This window comes from Pan troglodytes, chromosome 4 (genome assembly GCF_028858775.2).
Source record: "Pan troglodytes isolate AG18354 chromosome 4, NHGRI_mPanTro3-v2.0_pri, whole genome shotgun sequence".
In the NCBI taxonomy this organism is placed as follows: Eukaryota; Metazoa; Chordata; class Mammalia; order Primates; family Hominidae; genus Pan; species Pan troglodytes.
The window spans coordinates 24,299,002-24,318,461 of record NC_072402.2 but is presented as its reverse complement, the minus strand read 5'-3'; the positions used below and the strand labels follow the sequence as shown (position 1 = coordinate 24,318,461).

The 19,460-nt window shown below is 37.5% G+C and overlaps 1 long non-coding RNA gene and 1 pseudogene across 1 annotated transcript; one reads left to right on the top strand and one right to left on the bottom strand.

The window, feature by feature from the left end:
* Nucleotides 1-6,036: 6,036 nt before the first annotated feature.
* On the top strand, nucleotides 6,037-18,950 carry LOC104006370 (uncharacterized). Its single transcript, XR_001717547.4, has 3 exons — nucleotides 6,037-6,114; nucleotides 18,171-18,218; nucleotides 18,872-18,950. It is a non-coding gene; the product is annotated as an uncharacterized LOC104006370 (long non-coding RNA).
* Nucleotides 14,101-17,464, bottom strand: LOC104006388 (poly(rC)-binding protein 2-like; annotated as a pseudogene).
* Nucleotides 18,951-19,460: the final 510 nt, after the last annotated feature.

Below are 19,460 nucleotides of genomic sequence, written 5' to 3'. Positions count from 1 at the left end.
AAGCATCTATGTCAGCTAATAATGTGTTTGGCTACAAATGACAAGAAATCTAACTACAATGGCTTAGACAGTTTTTGTTTGTTTTTCCATATGTGGGAAGTCCAGAAAAAAGCACTCTTGGGATATTATATGTAGCAACAATAGCATTAGGGACCAACACTTCTATCTTTCTGCTCTTTCATCCTGGGCATATTGATTTCCTCTCCTTACTTGTCACTTTATGGTGACTAGATGGTGAAGGTGCTGAAGCTGGTGAATAAGTGGTGATTGCACCTTCAGGCATCATGTCTGCATTCTGGAGAGAAGAGTTCGGGAAGAGTCAGATACTAAGCCAGCCCTATCTGTCATGTAAAACAAAGCTTTTCCAGAACCATCCAAGCCAGAACTGGTGCAGGTGGCATCCCTTGCTTCAAGGGAGGCTGGGAAATTTGACGAAAAGTGTTGTAGTTGAGACAGACCAATCATCATTCATTGCGCAGCTCTAAGCTTATCACTGACTCTAACACAATTGTAGTTTTCTTAGCAAGAAAGACAGAAGCAAAATGATATTATTTGCACAAATTGACTTATGTCACAGATTCCCTTTTAAACGCATAGATTAATATGACTCAAGGATAGCATCTGGAATTAAATAATGACCCAGAAAAGTTTTCATGTTTAAGGTGGAGGAAGTCAACATTAGGGAATTTGCATTTTTAACAATCCCACGTGGTAATTCTCACCAAATGGCTTTGCTTGCCAAGCTCTCTAGAACATGGAGCCAATGCACCTAATTTCAGTGTGCAGGGAGAGTAAGGAATAAGGGCAAGCAGGCAAGGAACAGATGTGGAAAATAAATGGAATGCTGTGTTTATATGTCTGGCTACTGCTTCCCAATAGGCCATGATGTTACTAGGCAGGTGTAACAGCTCAGCACACAGTATATTCCTGGGCATGCTTTATGAAATTATTAAGTTGGAGGGTGAGGAAAAAAGAAGAACTTTATCTTCTTGGGTCCCCTTTCCTTCTCTTTCCCACTGGTCAAAGCTTTCCCCACAGGGAATTAGCACTCCATCAATTCCAAGTTACATCATTCTGTCCCTTTGCACGCCAACCTCTTTGATGCAGAAGATGGTGTGTCAGATCTCATGTCCTGCGATGAGACATTCCACTAAAATCCAGAAGCAGAGGGAAAGGATGAAAACTCCAGGAACGCAGCTCGTCTGCCTAGCTGTGTGGCAACTGCCAAGGGAGAGAGGTGATGCTGACAGAGGGAATGCTTTGTTGGGCCCCAGTGGCAGCATCTCTGTCCAGAATGGGAGAACCACAGAAGTCTGCAAATGATAATAACTTTTTTTTTTTTTGTATGATACACTACATTTGAGAATTGGTGCTTTAGAGTTTAATTTATCTCTGGAGTCTGGACTAACTTCAAAGTCAAAAGATCCTCATGCCAAATAGCATTGCCCCGTATAACTTCTACAAAAGTCTTAAGGCATAACAGGTTTCCTAAACCTTCATTATAGGCTGTATTGTTGGCAGACAGTGGATCACACTGGTTTAGTACAGGATTTTGGTTTCACACACAATGAGACTTGAATCTGGGCTGTGCTGTTGTTTATCTTTGTCACTCTGGGCAAGCCATTTTTTAACCCAGCCTCAATTACATATATATATATATTTTCACTAAAAATGCGAAAGTATTAACAATGCTTGTCTTTAAGGCTTGGGGAGGATGGTATCTGACAGTCTGTTTAATGAATTTGGTATACAATTTTTTGTCAGATATAACTATGCCATTCACTTTCGCCTTCTTTCTTGAAGATAATTTCTAAAATTTCAATAGCTTTGCTTGTCAAGTGGATCATGCTTCAACAGTCTGGAGGGCCACAGTGAGTGGGGAATTTCTGGGTTTTGTCTTGTTCTCTGGTCTAGGTAGGTCAGAAGAGACCACACAACTCCCAGACCAATTCCACTTTGAAAAATGCAAAGTACTGAACACATTTTGCTTTCCCTGGGGAAAAGTCTCAGGTAACATATGAGAATGTTGAAATAACACCACACCCACCTCTTACCAGAGCAGCTAATTTAAAATCACTTGCAATCTGGGAGAATTTGTCTCAATATCTTCTTGTAAGAACCTACGGCTAACTGTTTGGTGAAAGGTTTCTTGAGAATAGGATCTTATCCAAGGCTTGTGACAGTGGTAACTTAGAATGAGGCTACAGAGATCTAATTAAAAGGTGATTTCCTAACATATGGAGTGCCTATGTGAAATCAAGAGAGTTTTCTGTGCTGGGGGAGAGGCTGACCCTGTAAATTCTTACGACATTAGGCTTAAATCTTAGCTGCTAAACACCTTTCAAATATTTATCTCTTCCCAAGTAAATGTACTCCCTGCAAATCTCTATTTGTTGACTTTTATCCCAGTTGGATCGACTTTGGGGACTGTATCACTGAGACCTGTGCATTAAGTGGTACATATGTTGAATAAACAGCCAGACAGCTACCAACTGTCAAGCTGCTTTACTAGAGTAGAAAAAATAAGCACATATGCCATGTTGAAAAGGAAAAGAAAAACAAAAGTTTATAATAGAACTAGGAAATGGTTCAGGTAAAATGCAGTCACATGCTTAGGTGCATGATTATTCTTGAACATACCATTATAATTTTTTGGAGGAGAAATGATAATCCAGGAATGATCTCAAATGTAGCATTAGATATGAAATCTCCGCTGGTGGCTCATAATTCATTAGTGAATTAGTAAATGGAAAGGGACACAAGGTATGTTAATACAAGCAAAGGCTGGAATGTGTGCTCAGTGAGGAAATGTAGGTTTGATTTTTTTACAAGCAGCAGATGGAAATAAGGGGACAGGTTGTTCTTTACAGGTATGGATGAAACAACAGAACACACCAGCTTTTCTGGCAAGGGGACTGGATGTATTTATAGATAGTTTTCCATCATGTTGCGACCATCATTGCTCTCCTATAATACCATAATGGAACAACATTGACTATGCATCCCAGGTGGCCACCTGCAGAGCAGAAAGGATCCTGGTCACCAGCAATTGATTTGTGCAGAAGACATAGTAGCCCTGTTATTTTAAAGGTTGTCTCAGCTTATTTTGGTAAGGCAATAAACTGAAGTTATAATCATGAGTGTCAGTTCAGGTGCTCTGGAAGCAGGTAGCAAGCAGGTTACAAGCGCAAAAAATGTACTGGAAGTAATACACATTTGAGATAAAGAGGAGAGGGGAAAGATGATGAAAAGGCATCAAATGATAATGCAGATTTAACACTTAGAAAAGGAGCAGGGAAAGGAAGGAGAATTGGATAGGAGGGGCCTCAGAGTACAGTGTTGCCCTGGCAAAGTTTCAGCCAACTCAGTGATTGCCCTAGAGGATTCCATGATAGAAAAAAATGGCCGGGCTCTAGAAGAGTACTCTGCCATCATTGGTGAGCACAGCCCATGGAAAATATGTGTTCTTAAATTAAATACCGGGCAGATTCCAAAGGTGGTACAACCAAAGGTTGTTGGCTGATTGCTCTTCTGTGGCAAGTTGTCTCTTGATAGGAGAACTGAGTGGAACAACTCTGTGGCTGAGACAGTAGACTTTCAAAAGATGACGTTGGAGTAGACTTCTAAGAAGGAGTGACTTTCACACTTTCATTTATAATAAAAGGCAAATATGACTTGGTCAATGTGGATTCTTTTATGAGTTTATAAAAAAGCCTCAAGGTAGTAAAGCACTCTGTGTCAGCCTCTACTCATTTTCCCATCCATTCTTTTTTGCATGGTTTGGAAGCAAAATATACTAGACAGTCAGACAGAAATTTTCCTAGGGTGGAAGAACACTATCAAATTATTATTTTTTAAAATTTACTTTAAGTTCTGGGATGCATGTGCAGAATGTGCAGGTTTGTTACATAGGTATACATGTGCCATGGTGGTTTGCTGCACCTATCAACCCGTCATCTAAGTTTTAAGCCCTGCATGCATTAGGTATTTGTCCTAATGCTCTCCCTCCCCTTTCCCCCCACCCCCCGACAGGCCACAGTGTGTGATGTTCCCCTCCCTCTGTCCAGGTATTCTCGTTGTTCAACTCCCACTTACGAGTGAGAACATGCAAACACTATCAAATTCTAAGAACACAAATGCACTTTGCTTGTTTAGTGATGAAGAGTCAGGAGAACCGAAGCTGAAATCCTGGTTTTGTCACTCCCTAACTTTAAGAAATTGAGTAACTTAATTTCTCTGTGTTTCATTTTCTACATAATAAAAAAAGCAAAAAACAAACAAGCAAACAAGCCAGTATCAAACAGTGTTCATTTGATGAGTGATTTTTTGAAAGATTTCCTCATTCTAGAAACTTTTATTTTTATAAGATGTTTGCTGTACTTTGTGTTAATCTTAAACACTGAGGAAACCCATCTGGCTAATTCAGGGTAACCACCCAGTTTCAAGATCCTTAATTTAATCTCATCAGCAAAGTCCCCTTTGCCATGTAAGGTGACGGAATTCATATGTTCCAGGGATTAAGACATGGCATCTTTGGAAGGCAAAGAATGTGGGCAGCCTGGAGAAGCTGGAAAAGGTAAGGAATAGCATTCTTCCCTAAAACCTCCATAAACGTAAACAGGAATAGAAAACTGACATGCTACTCAAGCTACCTGAGTTTATTTCTCACTGCACTAAGTTTCACTCTCCTGACAGATACAGCCGGCCTTCCTCTTATCCCTAGGTCGGGTCTGCTGATCTGAGTGACTAGCAGATGTCATATTCAATTAGTCTCCAAAGTGTCTCTTGCACAGCAATTTTTTGGCCTATCTCTACGCCTTTGCTTGTGTTCTTTCCAGTTTTGGAAATGACTCAATCATTGGCTCTGCTTTTCAAATCTCGGGTATTACTTAAGGTTCTGATAATAACCTGTGTCCTTCCTGAAGACTTTTCTACCTACTCCAACTCACTCCAAATGCTTACAACTGAGAATTCCAATTATTTAGAATCAAAGACTGGCATTTTTGCTCAAAATGTTTCATATTAGCAATATCTCCTCCAATCCAAACAGTGTCAAACTCCTCAAGAGCAGGGACAATCTGTTATATATCTTTTGTGTCTCATTCAGCCTCAGCCAATGCTACACAGCCAGTGCCAAATCAGTGGTAAATTAGTACTTTGTTTATTGAGAAATAGTAAACATTTAAAATATAAATACCTCTGGGAGTTGATTACATCCTTTTAGCTATCAACATTTCACTGTAGTTTATGTAATAAATGGAAGTAAATTCTTTTGTATTAATTAAATTTTAGTTGACAAACAAAATTGTATTTATTTATAATGGACAACATGATGTTATGAAATATGTATACACTGGGGAATGGCTAAATTGTATTAATTAACATATGTGTTACCTCACATGCTTATCGTGTACATACATATCACTTCAAATCTACTCTCACCAATTTTAAAGAATACACTATGTTGTTAACTACAGCCACCAAGTTGTACAATAGATCCAAAAGATCTTTTGAAGTTTTTCCTCCCATCTAAATAAAAATTTGTATCATTTATCCAACATTTCTCCCTACCCCGGAGCTGTGGTCCTTGGTAACCACCATTCTATTCTCTGCTTCTAAGAGTTAACATTTTTGGATTCCACGTATGAGTGAGATTATGCAGTATTTGTTCTTTGCCTGGCTTATTTCACTGAACACAGTGTCCTCCAGGTTCAACCATGTTGTCTTTCCTTATTTATTTTAAGGCTGAATAGTACTCTATTGTTTATGCACATCATATTTTCTTCATTCATCCATCCAGTGATAAACCCTTAGGTTGGTTCCGTATCTTGGCTTAGAAGGGGGACTAGTGGGCTTTCTAGGAAGCCATTAGAAGGCTTGGAAGCACTGGTCATCAGGGGAGTAGGTGGAGGCACCAGTTGGGTGGATAAACATAGGGAGAGGGAAAGTAGAAAGGCCAGTTTTGTCGATTTCACATTTTACCTTGACTGTCCACGTGTTTAATATATCCTTGCATTCACAGAGTCTATGTTCTGAGAAATGAGGTGGTTGATATGATCGAAACTGGAATAAAATGTATATTTCATCAAGAAACAGATGGATCTTAAGAATCTGGTAAAAAAAGTAGAATTTGGCATAGTTTGAATGTTTGCATGTAGAAAGAGAATATTACATTGTGGCATTTCCCATTTCTTTTTACATGTGAAATTACAGTGAACTTATAAAAATCCCCCTGTCTTTTTTTTTTTTTTTTTTTTGAGATAGGGTCTCACTCTGTCATCCACGCTGGAGTACAGTTGTGTGATATGAGCTCACTGCAACCTCTGCTTTCTGGGTTCAAGTGATTCTCCCGCCTCAGCCTCCCAGGTAGCTGAAATTACAGGCGCACACCACCACACCTGGCTAATTTTTGTATTTTTAGTAAAGATGGAGTTTTACCTTGTTGGCCAGGCTGGTCTTGAACTCCTGACCTCAGACGATTCACCTGCCTTGGCCTCCCAAAGTGCTGGGAGCCCAGGCCCACTCTGTCTCTTTATACACACATGCATACATATTATGTGTACATACTTAACCACATCATCTATCTGTCATTGCTTTCCATTAATTACATTGCTAAAATATGTGAATAATTTAAATTTTAAACTTTAATACTTATGAAAAGGATAACTGCATAAAAGTGAAATTAAAAATACAACCATAGGCTTATGTTTCCAGATAGGTTTTGAAAGATTACATGTGTTCAATCATAACGTATTTCCTTTTCCAACAAATAGCTAAAATTTATTCTAACTCTAAATCGTTAATATTATATATACAAGATTGAGCTCTGAGAGTTTATTAGAAAAGAAAGTTTACATTTCATTCTCCCTTCAATGGTTTAATAAACAAAATTACTTTAACATGACTTTCAATGAGCAAATATAGTATTTACATTTTTGATCTACAAAATTTCTTTAACAAATTGGAGTGTAACTAGTACTGCCAGTTTTTATATATTGGTGAATAAGGTTTGTGGTAGTTAATTATCATCATTCTATAACTGAATAACTCAGAAAAATTATATATTACCAGCACAACCAAAATAAAATAAGGTTATTATTATATGTCCTCTAACTGTTCTTAAATTAAACACTTTTTAAAAAGTATTTATTTTATTATGCTTTATGAGTCAATGCATTGTCCTATATTCCGAGTATAAAGAGATATTTAAATAGGACTTGCTTTGATGAACTAACCACGAATTCTGAGTTTTAACATGTATGCTAAATTTTATAAATTTGGTGTGAAAATGAATGGGAATTCACGTGGGTTGTAACACAGAGATTCATAGTATCAGAAATTGAATGAATGTTCCACTCAGAGTGTTTTAATTTCCATTGCCTATACTCTCTCGTATTTCATCTGAATTCAAGAACTCATATGCCATTTACTTAATTGTGTGTATTTCTCTGCTTATAGTCTATATTTCAACTTGGGAATGAATTTCACGTTTCTTTGTGTCCCATGCACAAAGTGTGTTGAACATGAGGTTCTTAGTAAACAATTGATTGACTGCTTCAGGTTTAGGTCCAGTCCACACTGAGACCAGTCTGTGATAGACTATCTGGACATCCTTATTAAACCCAAGCATTTGGAAAAATGAAGTCCTTCCAGTTCTTTTTTTGACTATCTCCAGGTAAAGGATGGTTGTCTGGTTATCTGGAGTTAGCCAAGAAGTCTCTGATTTTCAGAAATCATCCAGTGTAATATGAAACTCATTACATCACAAATAACCCTGCTTTGAAATGAATTATTACCTATACAGATCCAATTTAATCTATACTTCACTTTTCTTCTTGTGGGTGATTACTATGTTATTCCTATTGTCGAGCACAATGCCTCCTACATATTGGAGACCTTCATAAATATTAGTTGAAGTAAGAAATAAATGATGTATTAATGTTAATGAATCATCAATCTGGAGTTAAACAATCCTACAGGATAACTGGCATTTTCCAGGACAGTCTTTGAGAAAAACCTTCAGTTACTTCAGAAAAGGGAACAAGACCCCAGAGGTCTGTTACATTGGAAACTGCCTACCATGGGTAGCCACCCATATAAACTGATCCCAGGCAACATAGTCAAGATGTTTGTACTTGTGGTGCCACAACCTACTCTTCGGCCAGATATTTCTTGACCCTCTTCTTCTATAATTCAAGAATGCTTAAGACTTTCTCTCTAAAGTGTATTGCCTTAAAAAGCTAGACTTCCTAGAAGTGTCTGTACTATAAAAGAGAACCTCCGATAGAATATGATGTGTTTCTAATGGAGGATTTTAGACATAAATATGGGACATCGGAGGCTCTAGTCTTCACAGAAGCTTTTTGGATTATACTTCTTGGTCTCCAAAGGCAAAAGCTTGTGGCATATACATTTAAATGAGTTATTGTTACTGTGAGAGGGATTCTGCCACAGTAAATAGTTGTTGAGACAGTAGAGAGGTGAATGAAACCAAGTTACAGCTGATACTAGGGTGTGTGCTTTTGGTTCAAAGTAAAAGACTATATTGTCTAGTCCATGTGATGCTGTTACATTGGTTTATACATTTAAAGGAAAATTAAACTGTAAATATGATACTATCTGAGCCCTTTCCTGTGGCTTCTTTAAACTATAGGGGTTTGGTAGGTTTACACACGGAAGTCTGGAGAATGGGGGTGTGACATATTGCAAAGAATAACATGTCCGAAAGTTAAAGTTACAGCGACAGTAGTAGGAGCCCTTAAAAATCAAGCTGCAGTGTTCTTTTCCTATGCTAGGGCCACGGATAGAAAGATGATGAAAGTGACACACACACACACACACACTCACATATATGTAAAGTCAGTAATTAATTCAGTAGTAAATCTGCTTAGGCCTTGCTCCTCTATTTTCAAAATTTCAGAGCTTTTGTCTACCATTTTTTAACTCCAAATTTCATTTGAAAATAAAAGCCTTTAATCTTTCAACAATTTTTATCCACAAAGTAAAGTTTAGGAGAAAAAAAGCGAGCTGTGAGAATGACCTGAGACATGATCGTTCCTATCATTTTAGTTTGAAATTCAGCAAGTAGATCACAAAAACAAGTACGCTCCAGAGAAGGAAGAAAACATGCTGTCCTGTGGACTGTCCTAATACCCCTTCAATTCCTTGAAATGCCTTTCCAGTATGTATAATTAAGAGGGCATTCTCTGCCTCATAAAATTCTCCGAAACAGCTTTTTTTTTTTTTTTTTCCTGTGGCTATTTTGCTTTTGTTGCTTATTTCTACCTAACGATGAGTTTTGCACATTTTGAATCTTTGTCCTAGCTATGCAACAGATCTAACTGCCCACCTTTCCAAGCTCATTCTGATGAAGTAGAACCAGAATTACAGTTCTCTGGTTTGAGAATAATCACTGCAGCAATATATAACATTTCTGAGAACACAGTGACCTTTTCCCGTTAGTAAGATTCTTTGAAATCTTGGGGATGTTTCCATTGCTATATTGATACATCTTATATACTTTGCCAAAACCAGGCAGTGATATTTCCATTTCTGTTCTCTCTTTTTCAGCCACCCCCTGGGCTTGCTTTGCACCCCACACTATAAACACTGAACATGGTGTCTGAGTATGAGACAGGAATGGTCTCACCACCTGGGAGTCTAAACCTCCTCCATTCATTTTCAAAACAGGATCACAAAAACTGTGCTACACCTGCTTGTTCCACACAAGGACTAGATTCCCTATTTCTTAGATAGTCTTACAGACCATTTCCCTACATATTCAGCTGTCAGCTATTGTTACTTTTTACAATCCAGAAGAATATGCTAATTATACTGACACATAATGCAATATGCTTAAGAACATGCCACTCAAACGTGTGGCTCTCAGGAGAATTCTACCTTCAAGAAACTTCATCTATAAGGACATATCCCCTTTGAGATAAAGGCAATTCTTTTGTAATAACAGAGGGGAAGGCTAAAATGTGATTTACAGCACATCACAACACTCGATAGTGTGATTTAACTGTTGTATAAAAACATATAGATTTAGGTTGAATTTAAATAGATGGGTGAGAAAGAGAGAGAAAGAGAGAGATTAAAATAACAGATGACTTCCAACTATAAAAAGTTCTCTAAGAAATGACAGAATAGTTAATGCATAGATTTCAAAGAAAACAACTGTTTCATACTATTGAGTATTAAACCTCTAATTTCTATAAAAATCTCTAATTTTTCCACATATTAAGTCAGGGAACTAAAAATGTCTTCTGTGGATATTTTTATAATAATATTTTCTGTTATAAAAAAGGCATTGCCAGACACTACCATCTGTCGTGTAGACTGACAGTGTACGAATCTGATGTCTTTCTGTGACTTCCTATCTTATATAATTGGAGGTTTCAGCCCAGAATGATGCTTCGTTTCCACCTAAGGACAACCAAGTTTGAATTCTCCTGAAATATTTTAATCATTTCCCTGCTATGCGCTGATAAGACCAGTATTCTGCATAGTTAAAAGCTATAAATGTGTCTATTGAGAGGGTGTTAAAAATTCTCCTCTGAGCTTCTGGCCATCATCCAGAATTATTACCATAATACCTTCTGAAATGAGACAGAAAACATAATGCATTATAATTGATAAATGTTTCATTTGTACTTACTTTATTTTGGAAATTGAAACACTCAAAATGTCTTAGCTGCATCAACATGGGGAAAGGTTTATTTTACTATTTTTTGATGAAAAAGCTGTCTTTGCCAATTGTTTATGTAAAGATTGGAATATGTGTCTACCATGCTTTAAAAAGAGTTCAAGGACATTAAAACTACTCTATTGACTCAGATGTGTGTGCAAGTGTGTGTATGTGTGTAAGGGTACATGTAACCATCCTAATCCCAGTCAAGGAGACAAGATTACGGAATCACTTTTGTAGTTTTTCATTTAAAAAACCCACCTTTTTTCAATAAAACAGAAATTGTTACAGTTAAAACCTGTTAATTAGAGATAATGTCTGTGTAACTGAGCATTGTCCAAGGGTAATGACCTCCTGCTGTTAAGCCCTGAAAATGTTGACAGGAAGCCAACACATTTGTTTTCAAAGCAGGAGACATAGGTCCTTTGACATGATTCTATTAAAATGGCTTCATTTTTGTTGCACTACGTAATAGACAGAAATCTAATCATTCTAGTTCATATTATCAATGCGCTCCCATTTTTCTACTTCCAAATATCTTTGTAGGTTATGTTTTCACTGCTACTAAATGCACCAATTAGCACCTTTGCTGCTGCTGAGTAGCTGATCTCATAATAATACAGTCAGTTAAGTTAATTCGGTAGGTTGTCAAAAAGCACTGAAATGAGTTAGTATTCATTAAGATATGCCACTCAATACAATGTAATAATCAATGCTTTATAATTCATTGTAGCTGAGGAAAGAGGTTGGGTAATTTATAAAGAAATAGTGACAAGGGTTCCCCACTTCCCTGCCCCTAATTCTTACACACTCCATTTGGCTAATGTTTGAAATTTCATTTGTCTAACGGATAAAATTTCACTTAAAAATATTCTTCTGGGTTGATTGAGATTTTTATCAGTAAGAACAAAGGATCTAAGAACTGGTTTCCTTATGGAATTAGATGTACATGAAGGAGTGTTAACCTGAGGTAGGGAAAGAGGAGATCTTAAAGTATTAAAGCATCCGTAATGTGAGGATTGGAGGAGCTTAGAACCAATTCTGAATACTCTTCAGAGACAACCTAGGTGGTGGCTGCTGAACCACTTGCATTATGATTGTGTGGAAAGAATAATTGCAATGATTCTTTTTCTGGCTATAGAGGGAAACTTTTGTCATATTTTAAAAATACTTATATTAATGTCCTGGCCCTATCCTCAGTGATTTTTAATTCAATTGTTTTAGGATAGGGCCCTGGTAGTCACAGCAATATTTTTTAAGCTCAATAGGTGATTCTAATTCATAGCCAGAGTCTTCTGTTCTGTGGTTCTGAGAGTCACCAGAAGGGCCTGTTGAAACACAGTGGGCTGCACCCCTTACCCCTCCAAAGAGCTTCTGATACAGTGAGTCTAAGGAACAGCCAGAAAATTTGCATTTCTAACAAGTTCCCAGGTGGTGCTGATGCTGCACTAGAATGTATAGGAAGCCATTTAAATTATGTCAACTTAGTCATTTCTTTATTCCTGATGACTTTCAAAGGAAGAAAAGGGAAGACTCAAGACAGCAAGAGTCAAGTAGGGGCCAAGTTAGACTGTGTTTTCCTATTTTAGACCACTGTGCTGTGGTAGTTCTAAAATAGCTTTTTGATTTCTTTCAAGTTTTCCATTTCTCTGGTTTACTTAAAATTTGTTATTTCTAAACACATAGTTTTTTTTAAATAATAACTTTATAGCTAATACTTATTGAAAATTCAGTTACCATCAGGATCCGACCTAAATGTTATGTATTACCTCATTTAATCTTCACCACTTAAACAGATGCTCTTATGATCATAATCAGTATTTACTTTCTTAAGGTCACACAGCTAATAGGTAGTAGATTTGGAATTGTAATACAAGCAAACTGACTCTACAGCCTAAAACCTTAATTTCTCTGTACTGCTTCCGCATACCTAATGATTTATGAAACATGATCTTACAGCTCTGTGGGGCTAAGTATATCACTGTTTATTATCAAATTATTCTTGATGACAGAATAATGATAAAATAACCCCCATTTATTGAGTGCCTACTTAGGGCCATGCACTATGTTAAGCACTACTATCAAATTCCCAAGTGTTTAAGGGATGAGACAATTAAGTGGTGAAATTAGGATTTAAATTTATGCCTTCTGGTGGGTGTTGGAGTTCTGCCCCCAAAAAGGAACCATTTAGGTTCCTGACAACATTCCAGTTTCAGATTCAAAATTCTGAAAAAATGTAGCTATGCTCCTAACAATATTGCTGTATAATTCTGGCAAATTTACTTTTGCCTGAGAATGTCTGATATGGTTTCTGTTACAGTTAAAAAAAAAAAAAGCTTTGATTAAAATGGTGGTCATTTTGATGTATGAATATGAGGTCCCTGAGGCTTGGAGAGTTGAAGAGTTTAAATGACTTTAACTAAGATCACCCAAACTAAACAACGGAAGTAGGAATAGATAACTTTCAGGCTTATTTTCTTTCTGCTGCAACAATTTACTCCTCATGTCTGGTTTTGCACCTTTTCTTAGATCACCTGTTTGAGAAGATCACAGTACAGACCATAAATCCTTATTTTTTTTTTCCGTAGTGCATTTCTGAGTGGTGGCCCAATGAGTCTTATGAGCAGACAGGAATGGCTGCTGCTAGTGTGTTTTCAAGAGTCATGCATAGCCCTCCAGGAATCATTGTCTAGACCTCACCAGCTTGTTGTTAAGAGACAAATAAAATAGCAGATTCCAAGTGCCTGGCACATAGGAAGCACAAGGTTCAGTAAATGGTGGTGATTACTGTATTGTCCTAATGGCAATAGGAGGAGGGAAGTGAGAGGGAAGAGCAAAGCTCTGTACTAACTCAGATGACTCCCTGGTTTCAAAGATATCATTTGAGTATAGAAAATATTTGGTTTGTATGTAAAGAAAAATGAACTTTTCAAAAGTCAGTATCAGTCATTTTTACAGCTCATGTTTATGAGGTTTATCAACTCATATCAACAGGTTCCAATCAATTTGACTTGCGCATGCTGCGTGCATACTGAGACGCAAGTGATGTGCAGATTTATTGTTGGAGAGCTGTTTCCAGTAACTTAGAGCCAAGAAACATTGTTAGAATCATGTAGAGGGGTGGAACTATGTATACAAAATGCTCAGGCACAGGAGACATATATTTTTCTGTCTGTTGTTCTGTCTGTCTATATCTATCCTCCTTCTCTCTCTCTGGCTAAATTAACTTTCTAATTTTTTAAAGGAATTAAAAGCTTTAATTGAAAAATCTTGAGTGGATAATAAAGTGTAGAAATAGCACATTTACAAACGATTTAAAACCTGGAATCACTGACTGTTCAGGAACTACACAGAAGGAACATGAATGGTGGTGAACAGCAGAAAGAAATTATGGATGAATCCACATTATTTTAGCTGCTCCCCATGCCACCTGTCTCAGAGGAAAGTCTGACATTTATTAGATATTGAACCAGACTAATGCTGGCAGCAGATCCAGCGATTGTAACCTGCCTATCAGTAGATCCTTCCACTGGGTTCAAATTTTGATCTGCACCCCAGACTTCTGAGGGATCTCCTTGATTTTGGTGCCTTGATGTCTGAAATTATTCAGCCAATCAAATCATTTGGAATGGTGAGTTCATGAGAAGTAGTTGGAGCAGATGCATTCAAACCTGCACTGTATCCAGTGTTGCCATGAGTCATGGGAAAATAAGCCTGTTGCATTGCCTACTGGTGCAGCTTGGTCAACTCTAGAGGTGATCCCTCCAGATAAGCACAGAAGCACATGGACAGGGTGGTGTGGGGAAAGTTCGCACTGTTGCTGCTTGTGATGTACTTGTCCTTACCACCTGCAAAGATGACCAGAGAACTCAATAATAGCTTGGGCTGGTAAGGAATAGTCATGCCCTTCCAGGGGTACTGGGAGAGTCTCCAGCATGTCTACGCATGTCTGTTTGACACACTCAATTGTGGATTACAGAATGTTAGCAATAGTGATGGCCCACTCAGTTGAGTTGGGAGCATATCCTCTGTCAGCTGCACCTGAGCCTCTACACTCTCTCATATTTCCTTGATTTTGCAACCACCTTTTCCAATAAGAGGGCCACACTGACTAAGATGACCAAGGGTCTACTGGCACCCGTGCTATTGGTTATAGAGCTGCTGATGTCCTCTTCCAGTTTGTCAATTATCATAGTAAGCCTTTGAAGATGGCATTAGTGAGTCCAGCCAAAGTGATAACTCTCTCAGGACAATTTTCTAATTTCTTTTTTGAAAAACATCCATTTGCAAATTTGGGGGCATTACCCTATATGACACTAGATGGTATAAGTGAATTTAACATAAATTATCTATGTTATTAGATATTACTTAACTGTGACTGCATGCATCACAATGCTGTGTTTACCTGATAAACCACCACCGAGCCCAGTTAATTAATTAATTTATTTTTTTGAGACAAAACTCCATTGTCCAGGTTGGAGTGCAGTAGCGCCATCACGGCTCGCTGCAACCTCTGCCTCCAGGTTCAAGCAATTCTCCTGCCTCAGCCTCCTGAGTAGCTGGGATTAGAAAGGCGTGTGCCACCATGCCCGGCTATTTTTTGTAGTTTTAGTAGAGATGGGGTTCCACCATGTTGGCCAGGCTGGTCTCGAACTCCTGGACTCAAGTGATCTGCCTGCCTCGGCCTCCCAAAGTGCTGGGATTATAGGCATGACCCACCGTGCCCGGCCCTAATTTTGTATTTTTAGTAGAGACGGGGTTTCACGATGTTGGCCAGGCTGGTCTCGAACTTCTAACCTCAGGAGATCCACCTGCCTTGGTCTCACAAAGTGCTGGGATTATAGGCATGAGCCACCACGCCCAGCCTAGTGTTTATGTTTTGACTTTTATTGTTTGTCACCTATTCATCTTGATCATGCTATTTCTTATCCCAACATTTGGCATATCAGTTCTAACACAGTCTTGATATGTAACCTCTTTAAAAATATATACATGTAGGCTGGGCACGGTGGCTCACCCCTGAAATCCCAGCACTTTGGGAGGCTGAGGCGGGCGGATCGCTTGAGGCCAGGAGTTCAAGACCAGCCTGGCCAGCATGGCGAAACCCCGTCTCTAGTAAAAATACAAAAATTAGCCGGGCCTGGTGGCACGTGCCTGTAATCCCAGCTACTCAGTAGGCTGAGGCGGGAGAATTGCTTGAACCTGGAGGCAGAGCTTGCAGTGAGCTGAGATCGCGCCACTGCACTCCAACCCGGGCAACAGAGCAAGACTTTGTCTCAAAAAAAAAAAAAAAATACACACACACACACACACACACACACACACGCGTAGATGTAGAGAAGCCTGCCCCAGAAAAGATTTTAAAAATAAAATTATGAAAATAGGACAAATGTTAAAAGTGAATTCAAAATGTAACTACTATTAGGATTTTAATGTTACCCACTCCAGTTATTTAGAAACAATTTAAAATGTATACTTATAACAAACACATCCATATTTTGTTGCATCAATAAATACTTATTTTAAGTATGATAATTGTCTTCATTCCTTTTAATTTTTTTTGAGAAAGAATCTCGTTCTGTCGCCCAGGCTGGAGTGCAGTGGTGCCATCTCTGCTCACTGCAAACTCCACCTCTTGGGTTCAAGCAATTCTCCTGCCTCAATCTCCCGAGTAGCTGGGATTATAGGAGCTCCCCATCACACCTGGCTAATTTTTGTATTTTTTTAGTAGAGACGGAGTTTCGCCGTGTTAGCCAGGTTGTTCTCGAACTCCTAACCTCAGGTGATCCATCTGCCTCGGCCTCCCACAATGCTGGGATTACAGGTGTGAGCCACCGTGCCCGGCCTGTCTTCATTCTTTAACAGTAATTACAATTAATATTCTAAACACAGCCATAAATTTTATCTAGTGGATCAGTGATAATATACTAAAATCTTCCCCCAATATTAGACATTGGGGTGCTTTAAATTGTTCATAGTGTAATGCTGTACCTTCATATATTTGACTTTTTCAGTATTTTGGCTGATTTCATTAGGCTAGATTCCAGGGACTGGGAATGCCTTTGACAAGGTATTTGTCAAATTGCTTTCTAGAAGAGTTATACTCATTTATGTTGTCATCAAGAATGAATGGGATGGTAAGTTCACTGTACTTTCACCAGCATGTTAGATATTTATTTACCCTTTGTTCCATATGTCAAATGGTACTTGCTTTAATCTACGTTTTCTGGCTACAAGAAAGTTCTTGCATTTTCAAATCTGTGTTTGATAATTCTGTTTCCTTTAAATGTCAATTATATGTTTAAACTCTTGTCCATGTATCTGTCATATTATTAGTGACTTTTCTATCAGAAGTTTGAATGCTTCACATGCATCTTTCACATGCATAAAAATAAAATCAAGTAATTAAACCAATACTACATTTGTTGGAAAATTTCTCAGTTTAACTTTTAAATTTTTTTATATTCACATTTTAAATGTTATGGTACCATTTACTGATATTTTCCTTTGTGCATTCTTTACATATTCAAAGCATTGAAAATTATTTCTTTGTTAGAGGTTTGATAAATATTCAATATAATTTTCTTTTTACTTTGACTTAATTTTCAGTAAAATTTACTTTTTAACACATCTGGAATTTGTTTCAGGGTATGATGTGAAGTGAATACGTTTGAATTTTAAATAATTTACTATGCTGTGACCCAGCTGCCTGATTTCCCGTACAAGTTGCCAAGTGCCCACTGAAAGAAGAATGTTCTTATATTTTGTGTTCATTGAGATAACATTGGTTACTTTATTAAGCATGCTAGAGTTTTTTTTTTTTTTTTACTGAGAAACCTATGCCTCACTTCGTTTGTTTTCAAAAAGTTGAATGATCAGAAGGGTATAATTTAATAAAATATTATTTTGTATATTTTGTGTTACCCTATTTATTACAAGAGTAGACTTTAACAAACTACTGCAGGTACTTTCGGATTTTCAGAAGTATTTTAGCCTACAATTGTTAATATATGTATTTTTTAATGTTCTAGGTGAACTTAGATATAAAAACCTGAGTTTGAAGTATGTCCCAATGACTGATTCATTATGTGATTTTATGCAAAGTTTAATCTTCTGAGTCTCTGTTTTCTCTCCAGACAATAGGGATAATGCAACCTACATTATGAGACAATGGTAATAATTAAATGAGAAAATGTATGTTAAATGATCAGAAGATGGCCTGATAAAGAAGAAACCTCACAGATGCATTATTTTCTTTTCATTTTTTTATGGAATAGGCTATTGGTCATCTGAACTGGTGAAAGAGAACAAATGTTCCTAGTAAATTCCGCAGGGACAACTTTTGACTTTGAAATATGTCTCCTTTGAATTTTGAATATAGTTATTTCTGATCTTCAGGGAATTTAAACAACATGATGAAATTATAGAGCTAATACCTAATTCTAGTCTCTTTTAATTTTTTCTTGGGTTCAACTACAAGCTAAAAAAAGAGAACTCATTTTAAAACTTCCCTAAGGCAGAAATGATGGTAAGTGTTTGAACTTCAAAGGGTTTGCCTAGTCAGATGAGGACTGTATGCTTAGTAAAAGTAAACAGATAGGAAAGAGACCAATAAGAACAGTAATTAAATAAAGTATGTAGCTCAAATATCTAATTATGCTATTTGCCTTAAAAAATCTACCTGGGATTTCTGTTTAGTTGTCTATTAATATGATTTTAGAGACATGAGAAAGACTCCTGTAACAATCTATCCAGCTTGCCACCCATAAAATCTGAAACATATACCTGTATTATAACACATGTCTCACTGTGTCCAATGATGTTTTTAATAATTTGTAGCCTGTTAAACAGGGCTTTATAAAGACAGAGGACAGGTCTTGTACTTCTTTGCACTGATCCTGATGATCATTAGGATACTCTATAAAAGTTTCATGTCAGAAATTCTGTATTCCTATGTTTAGAGCTTTTGTGTCATTGTGCATGAGATTATAATTATTGTTGTCTAAAACTTTATATAATGATAGGATCTTGGACAAGAATGTGTCAGGTTGGGGCCTGGGGGAGGACAAGAACATAAGAGACTAGATACTTAAACAATAATGATGCAAATAAGATGATTTAGCTCAATTCTTTAAAAAGCAGAGCCTGAGGTAAGGATTAAGATGCTATGATTTTATTTAGAAGATTCAAGCCCACTGAAGTATAAATGAAAAACAGAAGCAAAGCGAGGACGCTGCAGAGAAATTTAATGCCTTATGTCACAACACTGGTCACCATTGCATGATGAGTCACTAAGAGATACTGCCAGATGCATAGTGAATGTGTTCACACAACACATAGAACTTATTCGGAAGTGTGGTAAGAATGAGTCATTCCTAGAAGAGGGAAAGGAGGAGAAATGTGTCTTCCCAGCTTTCTCCCATCTCAAGTTACCTATTGGTCAAATCTTATGCAGAGTGTTTTACCCCTACACTGATGGCTTGTATAATCTGGCTTGTCAGTACCATTCAGAGAGATCCCTTGTATTATGGCCTTTTCATCCAAGTCCAAAGGTAAACCAGTGAACTAATATGAATGAGGACTTGACCAGAAAAGAGAGAGAAGAAAAGGTGGTCAAGAGAATCTGAGAAAGCATACAAAGTTTGTTTCCTAAAACATAAGAGATGTGGACATTAAGGAAGTTGGGAGCATTGAAAACTACAGTTATAGGGTGATAAAAGTGATACTCTTCTGCTGTATTGGTCAGGTCAGGGGTTGCTATATGCAAAAC